The sequence below is a fragment of the Mustela lutreola genome, chromosome 2 (assembly GCF_030435805.1).
Source record: "Mustela lutreola isolate mMusLut2 chromosome 2, mMusLut2.pri, whole genome shotgun sequence".
NCBI lineage: Eukaryota > Metazoa > Chordata > Mammalia > Carnivora > Mustelidae > Mustela > Mustela lutreola.
Genome location: NC_081291.1, coordinates 215,410,915 through 215,426,656, shown reverse-complemented (window position 1 = coordinate 215,426,656; position 15,742 = coordinate 215,410,915).

Here is a 15,742-nt window from a genome sequence, read left to right as displayed (position 1 = left end):
CCAACTGTACATTGCTGTCAGCTAGTGGATGGCTTTAGACATGATTTTTACATCTTTGTAAGATTAGGCTCCTCAAACTCACTCTGCACAAGTTCATGGGCACAGTGACAGAACCTGCTCTAGATCTTGGCTGCCCATAGTTATCACCGGGGGAGATATTAAAACTATGGACATTCGGAACACATGCCAACCCATGTAAATAAAATCTCCAGAATTGGAACCAGCCATCCCCATTTTTCTAAGGTTCCCGGTAACTTGAGACCACTGACCTGGATGGACACTGTGTCTTCCAGACTTGCCTGATGATTTCTGTAATTCCTTCCCAGGCTTCTGCCTGGGAGTTTGGATACAGTCCGTCTGGGCTGAGTCCTGAGAATCTGTGGCATTAGCCAGCATTTCAGTCATTCTTATTCTTGAGCATCTGTAGGCACCCTGAGCTGGGGTCCTTCAAACACAGTATTCATTTACTCCTGACAGTCTTTTTGGATGATCTTCTTGCAGAAATCTTATTCTGAGACTGAAGTTATCCATGAAGGCTTGAATTACATCCTGAAAATTAGCACTCTGACACCTGCCCAGTCTCCTTCATACCCCCATAGATTTTTCAAACTGCATGGGACACTGGGGACTATCCACCCGAAACTCCTAAAAGAAACTGAAGGGGAACACCCAAAGTCATACAGCTAGCTACTGAGTTCAGAGCCCAAGACAGGATTCGGACGCCTAGACCCTAATCCCACACCATCATCGCCTCCTCCTGGCTCAGTGACTTCACCTGTGAAATGGGGGCAAGAGACTCTCCTTAAACCTTCCTTTGAGAAGTGTTCCAAAAATGAGTGGGGTGATGTCTGCGGGGCTTATGAGCAACTTGAATGAAAGACACTGTGATAAGCACAAAGAACTATTTTTCATATTACACTTCAAAGCTCTGCAACATCGAAAGGCCCTTTTTATATAAATAGGCAGGAACAACAGTTGAAAGGAAGTAGCCCCTCTATCCCATGTTTTGTATTCTCAGACTCCTCTTACCATTCATTTCATTAGTGTTGCATCAATAGTGCATCCGCCTGGCTGGGAGCAGGAGGAAAAAACTAGATGACCAAGCTCAATGACCAGCTCAGTCTCCCGTACCACCCCGCACTCTGCTGTTCACAGCCCCAATCCCAGCTTACACAAATAATTACCTGCAGCGTCATGTGCTTAATGCCTGATTACCCCGCCAAACTGTGAGCTGCTTGAGGTCAGGCGTGACACGTGCTTCATGTCCCCTGAGTCTGGTATGGTGTCCACCCAGGTATTCTTTGAATGAAGGAATACATGAGTCCGTGCATGCATGATCCTGGGCACTGCAAGGTTGACCACTGAGTGAGGACATCAGGGTCACTTTTATAAGCAAAAGGGATAATTAGTACTTGAGATCTGCACCCTTCACTCAAGGAACATCATGTGTTACTGGGTACATTACCCCCTCCCCCCCACCTCTACTACACAAAATATGTGTATGATGCTAGATTTAATATTTAAATCACTGGGGTGTATGGGAGTTGTGTGGTATATGGGAAATAAGGGTTGAGGACTAGAGTACGCAGCATTTTTAGTTATTTTGACTGAGTTATAAATGTAAATGACAGATCCCCCCCCTTTTAGTTCAGGGTCTGCTAAGAGATAGATAGTACACATCTCATTCATTATCCTTAAAACCCTGGTAAGAAGGTAGGACCAGCCCCATTTTGAAAATCAAGCTAAGGCTCAGAGTGGTTCAGTAACCAGCACAACGTCATACGGCAAAACTTCAATAGAGTTACCGGTTCCTAATTCCTGTTCTTTCTTCAATATTGTACGGCCTCCCTGCCTCCTGAGCTCAAGTTTATCTTTTCTAGACTCTTTCTCATGGTCATACATTAGCAGGCTTTAGTTTTAAAGTTTAATCATGACCCAAGAACTCCGCAATCTACAAAGCGATCAGAGACACGGAGGATGAGGGGCAGCAAGATTAAAAATGGATCTTCCTCATGAGGAGCAGTTAGTGACATTCATGGAAAAATGTGCAGTTAAACTCAGAGTGAAAATACCAAGGATGGCTCACTGTAGAGTGGAAATGATCAGTCAACCAACCCAGTGTTTTGTCTACATGACATAAATAACTGTTTGGGGTATTTTTTTTTTTTCCACTCCATTGGCCAATTTAAGTGTACTGTGAACAGAACATTTGATTCATTCAAACTGTTTCCAAAAAACTGTCATTTCGTGCAATGTATGGCTTCAAATTTATCATTAATATTCGTGAACCACCACCCCCCAGCCCCCCATCTGTAAGCATACACACAGGAATGCGCGGGCCATCTTGATCACCGTGTGTTCTGTTCTCACGGGGCTGACTTAATAAGTGAAATGGGGGTGTGTTTACTCTCCATACAGCCTCATCACATCAAAAGGGTGTGTTGTCTCCCCCTTGAGAACATTTGTTTACAAAGGGGTAAGAATTTTTAATATATATGCAAAGAATGATAATGAAATATGTCTGGCCAGCACATAATGGAGCGAGATTCCATCTAGTTTCAACAATGCAGAGCGCCAGGGTTGAGGCCATTTTTACCGTAACTCACATTTTCAGCCCTGTGAAGTTGCCGCCCACACAGGAAATGACTTGGAACAGGTGGTCCACGGAGCTTGCTGGTCTTGTCTGGCTCCACGGGTAATGCTTGTGGGCTACTGAGTCACTGAATAATTATGAGCCTGAACAAAAGGCTCTCAGATAAGCCCAAAGTCAAGATGCAGAGAAAGGCAAGGTGTAGCAAGTGACTGTCTAAGTGTGCTCACTGCTCAAATGGGGTTGATGGATGAGTGTCCCTTAGGAAACAATGCCCCTTTGGTTCTTGCTTCTCCTTGCTCCCCAAGCATCTGGGAGCAGCAAGATGAGGAAAAAATAGGTGAAGGAAGAGTGACTGCACACGTTGGTTATTAATGAATGGAAACACAGTAGAAAATATCCCCCTCAGGATCACTGCTCACAGAGACAATGAACTATCGTGTCTCATGTATATGAGCTGTGATACACATCTATGTATGTGTGCTCTGGGCACACACAGACTTTTATCTCTTTGGATCCCTCCTCAGACTGGGAGACAGTGATGCAATTCTTCCCATTTTACAGATGAAGGAACTGAGGCTTAGGAGGCCACATGTGTCGCTTTAGCTTTCTAGAAAGTCATTTTTGGAACCCTTCTCAAAGGAAGGTTTAAGGAGAGATTCTTGCCCCCATTTCACAGGTGAAGTCACTGAGCCTGGAGGAGGCGATGATGGTGTGGGATTAGGGTCCAGGTATCTGAATCCTATCTTGGGCTCTCAACTCAGTAGCTAGCTGTATGACTTTGGGTGTTTCCCTTAAGTTTCTTTTAGGAGTTTGGGATGGATAGTCCCCAGTGTCCCACTCAGTTTGAAAAATCTATGGGGATATAAAGGAGACTGGGCAGGTGTCAGAGTGCTAATTCTCAGGATGTAATTCAAGCCTTTATGGATAACTTCAGCCTCAGAATAAGATTTCTGCAAGAAGATCATCCAAAAACACTGTCAGGAGTAAGTGTTTGAAGGACCTTAGCTCTGTGTCTCCTCAGAAAAGATATTTTTATGTCCAAACCACCAGTACCTTAGAATATGACTTCTTTGGAAATATTTTCGCAGATGTCATTAACCAAGGTGAAGTCATACTGGAGTAAAATGGGCCCCTAATCCCATGTGGCTGGTGTCCTTATAAAAAGAACTCCACGAGAACAGATGAGACAAAGAGGGAAGGCCACATGAGGATGGAGGACTGGGGAGAGGCAGCTACATTCCAAGGGGCATCAAAGATGGCCAGGTGGCATCAAACCTACCAGAAGCTAAGATGTAGTGAGGAAGGATCCCCCTCCAGGGTTCTGAGGGAGCACAGCCCCAGTGACTCTGATTTCAAGCTTCTGGCCTCTAGATCTAGGAGATAATGGTTTGCTGATGTTTTCAGCCACCAAGGTTGTGGTGTGTTCTTACGGCAGCCCCAACACACTGATAAGGGTAGGAATGAATACTTATTGAGACCCTACCATGTGCTCTGGGCTTGACCTTTTACCATTCCTGGAGAACCTGTCCATTGTGTCAAGTTCAGGAAACAGAGGCTTTCCAATTCTTCAGAGAGTAAAAATTTTCCTTTCGCCTACATATGTAAGTCTTCACAGGATCATTTAGGAAGCAACCCTTAGTTTGAACATAAGTATTCCAGCAAAACTCATGTAAGTGGAGACCGTGCAGCCGAGAGGTGAAAAGAACAAGTGGATCCGTCAGGAAGTAGAGAAATGAGACAGAAAAAGCCACAGGCAAAAATTCTGTAATATTCCTAGAGTCAGAAAGTCAGGCCTCATTTCAGGAAAAATACCCTGGGTGAGACCCCCTCTAGCTGCCACCAACTTCAAAGTTAGTAAACCAGTGTCCTCAAGACCTTCTTCACTTCCTGCTCAATGACAAGCCAAAGGGGTTCTGAAAACACCTTCGGTTTCCATAATTCACGGTACTGAAAACTGCTATATTCACAGCTGTGGCTTATTAGAGGGAAAGAATACAGAGTAAGATTAGCCCAGGGGAGAAGAGCACAGGGCAGGGTCCAGGGGGTACCAAACCCAGAGCTTCCAGTGGTCCTGTCTCCACACCATCAAGAGACACTGTTACCTTCCCCGCACTGAGATGTGACAGGATGCAGAGAGCATGCCAGCTAAGAAATCTCACCAGAGCTCTGGGGTCCAAAGTCTTTCCTGGGGTTCCATCACATGGACAGGGTTGTGGAGCTGATTTCAGTTTCCAGCCCTTCAAAGGCAGAGCTGAGAACATGGGACTCAAAGACCCTATCCAAAAGCATGTTGATGTGGCTCACAGTCCCCACCCTAAATCACATTGTTATTATCTGGCTGGTGCAAAGACCCAAGGCAAACAAAGACACTCCTATCAAGCAGGACATTCCAAGGGCTTAGTGAGTACTTCCCAGAAACCAAGGGCAAAGACCAGACCCCTCTTTGGGCAAGTTTAAATTCTTTACTAGATCCTAAATTCGACACAGACTTCCATTTTTCCAAAAAACCTTGCCCCAGGAAAACATCTCTGCACCCCTAATTCTGGGAGGAAGCTTTCAAGTTGACCCCCATGCTGGTAAGAGACAGGGTCACTCCTCCCTCCCACTGGCTCCCTAGTGTTTTTAAAGCAAAACCTGCTCACAGCATTCTCACTGGTCTTTGCAAAGGTGGGTCCTTAAAATGATTACTCTGTTGTGCTCACCGGGGATACTGTGTTTTTAAAAGTAAGATAGGCCCGGGGCTTAGGAGGAGCTAGAAAGCTAGAAAGCCCAGGTCTATGGGAATGGACTAAAGATAGTAGGACTGGGGCATTAGAGAGGGGGAGGAGGCAGAGGGAGCAGGATCAGCCTAGAAGCAAGGGGCAGAGGGAGCAGGATCAAGGTCAGAGCCTGCAAAATCCTCCGTGGCAATACTCTGTACCTGGAGGACAAGGGTCCCCTGGCTCAAGTTTTTGATTGGGGGGGGGGGGGTGTGCTCCGCTCTTCCTTACACATTTTTACAAAGCATGTGACCCTCCTCCAAAGGTGTCTGCATTAGCCTAGGTAACCAGGAGCAGCCTGGTCTCCGCCTTCAGAAGACGAGGATACTCTTCCTTCCGCTCCTAGCATCACCACCCCTTCCTCTGGGAGGTTCAGCCTCTTTATAAAGCCACTGCCTCTCTTCTGCTCATAAGGGCATTCGTGCATCTGTCCAATTTCTTAGATTTTATGACCAAACTGTAGATGTTGTTTCTACGTTTTCATTTAGCACACAAACAGTCATCGGTTCTCGGAGTATTTTTACAACGTGGACAAACGGTACAGTGTGAGGAGAAAGTTGCCTGAGTGACAACCCCTACCCTATTCCAGTCATCGGCTTAATGGGGATCTTTTGTGCCACACACATTTTTGATGAAAAATGTGCCACAGGCAAAAGGGACGATTTTAAAAGAGGAAAGAAATGGGGGGGGGGGGGAATTGGGAAATGAGTGTAATCATTCGCAGCCAATTTAAACTTTACAGGGTTTAAAAAGATTCATTGCGTGGTAAACGACTGAAAAGAAAATCTTTCTTTGACTAGAACTCCATGAACACCATACCTACAACTGGAAAGGGGAGTTACTGAAACCACGTCCATGGATGCGTGAGACCTACAGGAGAGAAGAAATGTGTTTCGAATCTTGAGTTTTGACCCATCATTTGAAATTCATTTTCTCTGACTTTTCCATAAGCCATGCCAAAGAAAATAAAGGAGCCAGCCTTGGTCCCCTCACGAAGTTCCCCCCTTCGCCCACCAGACCCACTAGCTCTCTCGGATCGCCATGTGGCAACTCAGAGTCCTGAGGATTCAGACGAATACAGAGCAAGTAGTCCTGACGTCTGTTTTTCATTGACAAGACCAGAAATTAGCATCACCTTCGGCTGGATTCTGCACTGTATTCCATAATGCATTAGGGGCCCTTTTCTGATTTTATTTCATATTCTGGCTTGATAGCACAGTTTCTCTTAACTTCAAAGGTTGTTCTCTGCTTGAATAACTCCTCCCAGTTTGGGGAGGTAAAGAAAAAAAAAAAAGGTCTTTATTCTAAACGGGAATTTACTACAGCTCTCCAAACAAACAAACCAACCTATAAGAGAGGCAAAAGTCAAAAAGGTTTTTTGACAATCAAGTAAAATAAAGCGAATCAGAATGTGGATGAGAAATGTTCCCTTTAATTTGGGATGATCCAGATTCTGCCACATCCTTAGATGGTGACTAGTCGATATTGTCCTCCTGACACAATCCACCACAAACCCTGATACTCAAAGCTAGCTGTGAATTTTTGCTTCTAATCCATTAGGGGCATTAGCATGACTCCGGCTTTGCATGGTGTGTTTGTGCTTTTCCAGTTTTACACGGACCCTTTATAGTATATTAATATCATGCGTAATGTCAACATTTGGAAAAGGTTTGTGACTGACGGGGCTGAAAAGCCATATTTCTCCAACAGCCTGTTTCTATAACTGAAGTCATTCTTCTTTAAGATACAGACCACCATATGCTTCCACTTTTTTTTTTTCTTTCTGTTTTTATCAGGGGACCTCTGCACATTGGATTTCAGTATAAATTTCAAATATATTAAGACAGCTCCAAAAACTCGAGGCAGCACACCCTCGGCTCCTAGTGGACCCCTCTCCTGGGGATTTATAGAGGCCTTCAAAGCCTCTCATCTGCAGTTGAGGTCAAGCCTATGAGTAAAGTTGATGTTTATTGAGTACTTACTATATGCCAGGCACTGTGCTAAATGTTTTATGTGTGTTAGGATATTTGGGGTTCCCGAGAACTCTGTGAAGGACAGATGAGAGAAAATGGTAGCATGAGACAGTCAAGAACAGCTTGTTCTGGGACTAGTGTGACATTGCAGGTACCCAAGACCCAAATCTATGCCCTTCATTTTTACTGCATTGACTCTGTAGGACCAAGATTGGTACCTGCTCACAGCAACACACTCACAGAAGCACAAGCACATATCCCTACATAAACACCCCATCTTGAATGCCTCCTTTGGCAGAATTCACTTCTCTTGCTAAGGAAGCAAGCCCTTTTTACCATTCCTTAGTTCATTGTGAACCTCTGGGGTAAGGGGGAATGGGGTTCCTTTCTTGGAACAAGGGCCATTATTTTATGATGCATTGGACCCACAGTGAATTCCTTCCCAGAGCCACCCATCCACACAATGGAGGAATAACCCCGTGCAATAAATATTTAGTATGCACATATTATTTATAACACTTATATCATGATGATGAGGGTAAAATGTTCACAGATCCCTCAAGCCACTCCTCATATCCCACCCCCAACATACACTTGCACAAAATTTAGAAGTGTGGCCTTCCTGACTCTGGAGAATTCGTAGCGTATTCCAGGATTGTGATGTAGAAGAGGACTGGAACAAAAACAAACTTGGCTGGGAAAGGTTCTGAGTCATTCATAAGAGAAAAGAATAAGTCTGGAAAAGAGCAGGGGGTCAGGACGAGACTGAAAAGGGAAAAAGGTGGGTAGAGGCTGGAGAGTGGAGTTGGTGTTGACAGGGTTTACTGTGTTTACAGTGGAGCATGAACTCTTCACTCTGTTTACTGTGGAGCATGAGCTCTTCACTCTTCTTCCGGAGAGCTCAGGAAGGACTTACCTTCTCTGGACCCTCTCACATGGGAACTGCACCCCTTTCAGACATGTAACTTTGAAGGGGGAATTTGGGAGTTGGGAGAGAGGCAGACTAGGTATATGAGGGACATAAGGATGAACTCTGATCTCAGAGAGCTTACAGGCTGATATGCTCTTTCAAGCGAATGCTAAGCAATTACAATTCAGAATAAACTAATTACCTACGTAAAATCAAAACAGCAGGGGAAAGAGATTGATTCGTAGGTGGGAGGAAATCAAACAGGGAGGTGGGCTTCACTGTGTTCCCCTGAGAAATGGGGGCGGGGCGTGAACAGAGCCTGGAGGGGTGCTGCCTGTGTGTGAGCCAGGAAGGCCTGACTCCCCATCCTGTGGCAGTCCTACCTAGGAGGAATGATGTCCTGGAAACCTGCCACTCTTGGACAAAATGAGAGTGCTGCTCAACTCCCACCGGAACCGAGGAGTTATGTTTCCGGCTTCTGTGACCACTCTCCTGTCTGTCCTCATTTCTTCACTGTCACCACCACCCAGGAAGGCTTCCAAAGCTCCCCTTCCTAAATGATACAGTGGAAGACCTAACCCAAATGATAGGAGTTCCAGAAGGAGAAAACTGAACCTGTTGAGGAAAAATTTTAAAGGAATCCAAAAAAGAAGAGAATTAAGACATCTTTCTGCAGCTAACAAAATGGGTCAGCCTTGTCTGTCTGGTACATATTGATTACTTGTCTTGGTTTGCAGGGGGTTGTATGGAGTTATGATTTCCCTTTGATGCTTACAAAAGTAAGCTTGCATCCCTGTGGGTAAGAGGCAGAGCTTCCCTCAGGCCATCTCTCTTTCTCGGTATGGCAACCCATTTGGGATGAGTCCCTCCTCTGGTTGCAGTGTAAAGACATAGAAAGTGGACCATGAGTCTGCTGGGAAAATACCAGTCTGCACTCCTGCTGGGCCCCATACAAAGGGTCCCATACAACTTGCCCTGACTTGGCATTCACAATTTCTTCAATTGTGATGTTCCCTGTTCACTTTCCTTATTGTCTCAGAGCCTTTAGTAAAACCATTTTGAATATTGCAAACTTATCTCATATACTCCCAGATATTTCACAGGTGCCAGCAGCCCCTTGGGCAATGTAGACAAGGCAGAAATAATCAGGAACCTCCCCATCACCAATCCCTACCCAAACAGAAGAGAAACTACAGGAGCTAATTTTTTCTAAAAGATTTTTTTGTTTATTTAGAGTTGAACTGGGTGGTTCCCAGTTACATTTTTACTAGGGTAATTGTTATTTCCGTATACCTTGCTCACTTCTGCCAGTTTGGGGATAATATGTCTTTGGCTATGTATTTCCTCTCTGGCAGGTGTTTGGCAAATTGGCTTATCTTAAGCCACTGCATTTGGAAAAGGATCTGTGAAGATTACTGTCTAAGGCAGGTGTGGGTGACCTATCAATGTCTCATCTACCTCCCCTGGGAGGGAGGCCAACATCCCTTTGTACCCTGACCTACTAGTGTCCCCAACTCCTTTTGAAGTCAGGCTTCTAATGTTGGCCAGAGCCACCGATGACTATACACCTTTGGGTGAAGGTAGCTTGAGAAAGGAAATAGAAATGCTCATCCAAAAAATTGGACAGGGGGCTGTCTAGTTTGCATGGGCTCTGCCTACATTGAGACCTGCCTCCCATGTCTTTCCCAATCAGACGCCCACAACACAATCACTAGTCTCATGCTTAGGTACCAGTGTAAGGTAATAAAAAATGCAAAAGTCGAATAATCATTTGGATTTTATCAAGTGGACTGCTCAGTTTTGATATAATGAGGATGAAAACACATGTACCCATAAAGCATAAATTGTTTCTGAGTTTTTCCACATGGAAGCATCTGAAAATCTCCTTTCAAAGAGGACAGTGAAACAGTACTACAGTTCGCATCTTGCGTCTGTGGAACCACAGAAGTTTCCAGAACAACCTGACTAGAACTCCTGATAGAACCATGAGCTGCTGCTCTATGCAACAGGACCAACAATGCATCAACTTCTTCCAAGCTTCTCTTTCCTCTCCTTGTTAAGGAACCCTGATGTCTTGACCCAGAGTTTTTGGAAGAGTTTGGAAGTCCTCAACCAAAATACATACACAGAAGTGGCTTCACTTGTGCACTGCTCTGCTCTGTTGTCTTTGGAAGCCTGAAGGTCTGAATCCCTCACTTGTGCTGGTGTGTATAGGCCAAGGAGACATTTTCTTGCTGGATCAATACATGTCTTGGAGATGAACTGGGCAGCTTCTAACATTTGGAAGAGCCTTGATCGTTCTGACCTCAATCCAGGGCAGTCATCTTGTGCTGTAGAGAATCTTGGAGGAAGCCATGTCATGTGCAAATAGCACTCCTGACTTGTACTGTCAGGGTTCCTATAGAAATGTCAGGGCTGAACCGAAGGATTGGGGTTGAACATTAGTCCAGGGGGCAAGTTACCCCCTGAAGACCCTGTCAGCTCTAGGACTAGTAGTTTGATAAATGTAAACAGACAAACAAACAAACAAACAAACAAGATAGCAAAACCCAAAATATAGGATAACCAACAATAGAAATAAATCTTCCTGAAATTTCACAAATCAGACTTCAGCTTCTCCAGCTGGTTGGTTTACATAGCCCTCTGAAGATTTATAGCCACGGTTTTATTGTAATCATTAATCTAGATGATCTAAGATTATGTTATTGCATTCAAGCCTCGTGTGTTGAAAAGATCAAGGTGCTTAATGAAGTGCAAAATTCATCCCACTTAAGAAAAGCAATGTTTTGCTTCCAAGAGAAAAGCAGACAGAAAATGAGATTTTTTTTTCATGAGAGTTATTTGTTTTTGTTTAAAATTCTGGATTACAGGATAAATTTGTGTCATTTTCACACATAAATAGCAACAAGTGGCAAGGAAGCAATTGAATTCCTTGGCACTGAGCCTCCCTTTCCAGCTGAATACCTCCTCAGTTCCTTGAGATGCATCTGCAGGAGGTTCCTTATACAACTGAGGATATTTGAAGACTGCCCAGGGTTGGTTCGGGAGGTAAAACACCTAGTGAGGGCTGAGAAATTCAGACCCACCGGAGTTCTGTCTCCACTATCTTTCATCTTAATGGTTTGTTGATTAGCTGCAGCTAAAATTCTATTTGTTGTTTAAAAAAATATCTCATTTATTTCTTTTGTCTTGTGGTAAAATATACATCCTGTGCAATTTACCGTTTTAACTGCATTTAAGCTTACAGTTAAATGGCATTAAGTCCATTCACATATTTCTTTCTTCATGGTAAAGATCTGGAAGAGCATTAAGAAACAAAGTAAGGAATGAGAGTACACAGAGCGCGGGTACTACAGAGGATCTGGCCACAGCCACTCCACAAGCTGTACCCCTGGGGAGGAATGGTGGTAAAAATCATTGACTCTTGGTTGTCTTCGTCATTTGAAATGTTCATAGAAGAAGCAAAACCAAAAGAACAACTGTGTGAAGAAACTGCAGACACCACATATATGAATAATTCTAAATGGAGAAGTTGATGAATATCGGGGCGGGCTCAGAATCTTTCCAAAGTAGGACTCTTGAATTATTTATTTATTTTTTTTTCTTTCTCATATAGAACAAAGCACCACAAACCCAGCTGTGTTAACGGCTGGCTCACAGACAGGTCACTCGCAGATGACAAACACTGACATGGTGATGGGCAGCTAATGGACGGACAGTCGACAGCACAGAACATGTTCAAGAAATAGTCATTCATTTAAACAGAAGCCCATCAGAATATGGGATGGACTCTTCCCCAGGGCCTGAAATTCCCCATTTTCTGTGATTGAGGGCATGAGGCTTCTGGAAAAAGTGCACACCCTACTTTCAAAACTCTACTGCATTAATAGCACCATCTTATTCCTTCTTAATTCCTTTCCAAAAGTGCCGATGTCTTTTCATCTTTCTCGATTGCTAGACTGCTGAGGGCATTCCCTAAAGAAATAATTAACTGCCCCCTAAAACTTTAGGGACTTGTAAAAACCACAATGGCATATTTCTCATAATTAATTCTTTGGACATTTGACAGCAAAACTGAGAGGAGGAAAGATGGTCACAAAGAAGGTGCGTTGTGTGGGCTCTATCTGCTTCAGCTGACTCAAAGACCAGGAGAAGAGGAACCTGAGAATTCATTTTTGTCCTTCTTCCTGAGAGCAGCTGGGAAGTGAAATATCCCCCCTTCGGGGCTGGCAGTCTTAAAGGTCAGCATGGATTCAGGCAGGCATTTGGACACATTACATGAAGTTTGAGTTAAAGCGAAGTAGGAAATAAAGACTTGCTGGAACCAAGTGAAGGATGACAGTGGGCTCCAGTTTTTAGTGTAATCGATGCTGAAAAATGTCATGTCACTCTTTAGGCACGAATGCTTCTGAGCAGATGTCTCTGCAGGAAGGGACCCACCCAGCGTGGGGGAAGGAGCCCAGAAGTAAGAACCAGCAGTTACATGATCAAGGCTTGCCTCTGACACTAATTGGTTGTGGAGGCTCGAACAAGGACATAAATTCAGTGGCTCTCAACTCCCCTGTAAAACAGGGCCATGTGGGCTTCGAAAGTTGACTTCAGCTCCTACAGAGCAATGAAATGTAAATCACAGAGAGAAAACCAGCCTGTGACTTTAATGGTCCCTATGAGTAGCAGCCTGAAAACCTTCCAATTGAAAATTTCCTTCCCAAGGCCACAGAGATGAGACACATACCTGAGGTCATCTGTTCCTTCATTGTCAGAGCTATCATTTGTCAACATAGACCTCTATGTTTGGGACTGGTCCTGAACGCTATCTGGATTCCAGTGGGAAATAAGAAGTTATCTGCATCTCCATACATGACCTCTTTATGCTACGCCTGTTCCCTAATACCACATTCACTTTCTGGGTGACCAGTTGAACCAAGCCAGGACAGGCAGGGAAGTCACCCCACACCACACACAGTTGGGCATCTAGCATGCACCGTGGTCAAAGATGCCTCACCTCTTGGTAAGAAGCAGAATCCCAGTAGAAAAGCTTGTGAGGAAAAACAAAACAAAACAAAAAGTTTTTCTTACTCTGGTGTGCATTAGCCAGGCAGTTGATGAAATGTGAAAATCCCTCCACACATATTAAAGACCATTTAAAAGAAAACTTCTATACACATTCATCCTTTAGCAGAGCTTTAAAAAATAAATCTCAGCATGTTTTATTTTCTCTTTATTTTTTTCATATGCTGGGTAAAGGCTTTAGTGGCATTCCCATGTTTTGGGTAGGGAAATACGCTTTGTGAACATTTTGATAAGACGCCCTATACTGTACCCTAAACAGTGTTGACACAGTTTTAGCTTTTGTAAATGCCTACTGTAGCCTGCACTTTTTAGAATGCTCTGGGAGTGAAATGTTTTATGACAAGTGTCCAAACATGGTATGGCAAGGCAGACTGAACAGACCTACACAATTTCAGCAGGGTGTTTTTATATCCCTGGGGGCAGAATATTATGCCCTCCAAGTTACTCCAAGGCAGTTCACCCACAAAACGCCCAACCACAGCCCTCTTTTTGCAGTGTCCTCTAAGAAGATGTGCAACTGACCCTACTCTCTCAGCCCCTGGAATCTGGAAGTGGTAAGAAAAGAACAAAGGCAAGGACCTTACTTCTCTCTCTCCTGTTCTTTTCTAGTTTCAGTTGCGTGAGAGGCTTAACTTTGGAAGATGGAAAACAAAAGTTTCTCTCTTTTGGGAAGCTAAGAAACACAGTTCTTACAGAGAACTGTTAGCTTTACAAATAGTGTCTTGTTTAACACTTTTTGTCTCTACGCAATAGAGCGCTCATTTTACAGATGAGGAAAGAGATGCATAGAAAGGGTACATGGATTGCCTGAAGTCACACAGTCCCTGGATGATGCCCCACCCTGACTCATTCTTTCTTTCTTTCTTTTTTTTTTTTTAATACTTATTTATTTATTTATTTATTTAGTTAGTTAGTTAGTTCAATTTGCAAGCATATAGTTCATCATTAGTTTTCAATGTAGTGTTCAGTGATTCATTAGTTATGCAGAACACCCAGTGCTCACCCTGAGTCATTCTTGCCTGAAGCTGAAAATAAAACCTTAGGTTGTTCTCCCTCCCTGAAGTCTAGTGGGTCTTGATAAATAAAAAGATAAATTAATAAGTAAGTAAGTAAGTAAATAAATAAATAAATAAATAACACACCCTGGACCGATCCTTTGATTATAAACTTGGCATCACAGTGGGCTTTGACCAATGAGTGTTCTTTCTTGCAAACTGGGCCCTGCCAGTGCTATATGCTCCCAGGCTGCTGAGCTGCCCCAGGTCACAGCTTCCCCTCCATCGTGGTCTCTCTCCCAGTCTTTGTAATCTGTAAAGTTAAGTATTCCTCGTGTGTGTGCACGTGTGTGTGTGTGAGTGTGCATGTGCATACATAGATACATTTCACAGCTGACGTGGGGGGCTGGATCAGCCTGTCTTTTGCATTGTAGGATTCTAGCAGCACCCCTGATCTCTACCCAGTAGTTGCCAGGAGCGCCCTCCATTGTGACTCCCCAAAATGTGCCAGACATTGTGATTTAGTCCCCAGTAGAAAACTTCCAGGCTGGATTTAGACTTTAATCCCTGTCCTACTGTCCTTGAGTCCTTCTCCAGCCCACTGCCCTACCCCCACCCTGGACCTCGCTGTCCATGAACACACGCCCCTGGCGGCCACATCCTCACATACCAGTCCTGAGCCCCATTTGTTTCTCCGCATCTGTGATGTACTCCCAGACTGGAAAATCAGGGCTGAGCAGTTCCAGAGCTGACAAGACTATTAGACCCCTTGGACATGGTCTGTTGTGTCTGTTGGCATCTCTCAAGTCCTGCTTCACTGCTGACTCAGTTCTCCTAGCCCCTGTGAGCAGATGTTGTCCCTGGTCTCAATTCTGCCTTGAAGGAGCCGCCATCCTTCAAATCCAAATCTAGAACTCAATAGAATCTTGAATTTAGGAACCACCAACCAACTCTGTACCTTGACATTTTTTTTTTCTTGGTGCCAAAATTGCCAGGGTGCAGCACCTGGGGTGGGAGGCTGAGAAAAAGGTGAATAACTCTTCCCCTCAGCTTTTGAGAACATGAATCTGAATGGAACATCTGTATGAGGTGGCCAGTCTGATGGTGGCAACAGCTTGATTTTGTGTGTCCATCCCACAAAACCAGCTGGTGGCAAGAGTGAGAAAATATTTCAGAGGGTGAGGGAAGAGTTTAAATAGGAAAGTTTGTAATTTAAGTAATTTCTCTCTGATAGGATCTGTCTCCTGCACAGTTTAATTTAGAGCAAAGAGACCCACCTATGTTCCAATAGCTAAGTCACAGTCCTCTATATTGTCAAGGTCTCTTGAGGTCTCTTGACCTCAAATTGTGGGGAGACTCCAGAAAAGTAAGTCAGCCCATGGGGTCTGCCAGACTCATCAGGATGGATGGGAACAGGACCTCGGGGGTTTGGTTCAGCA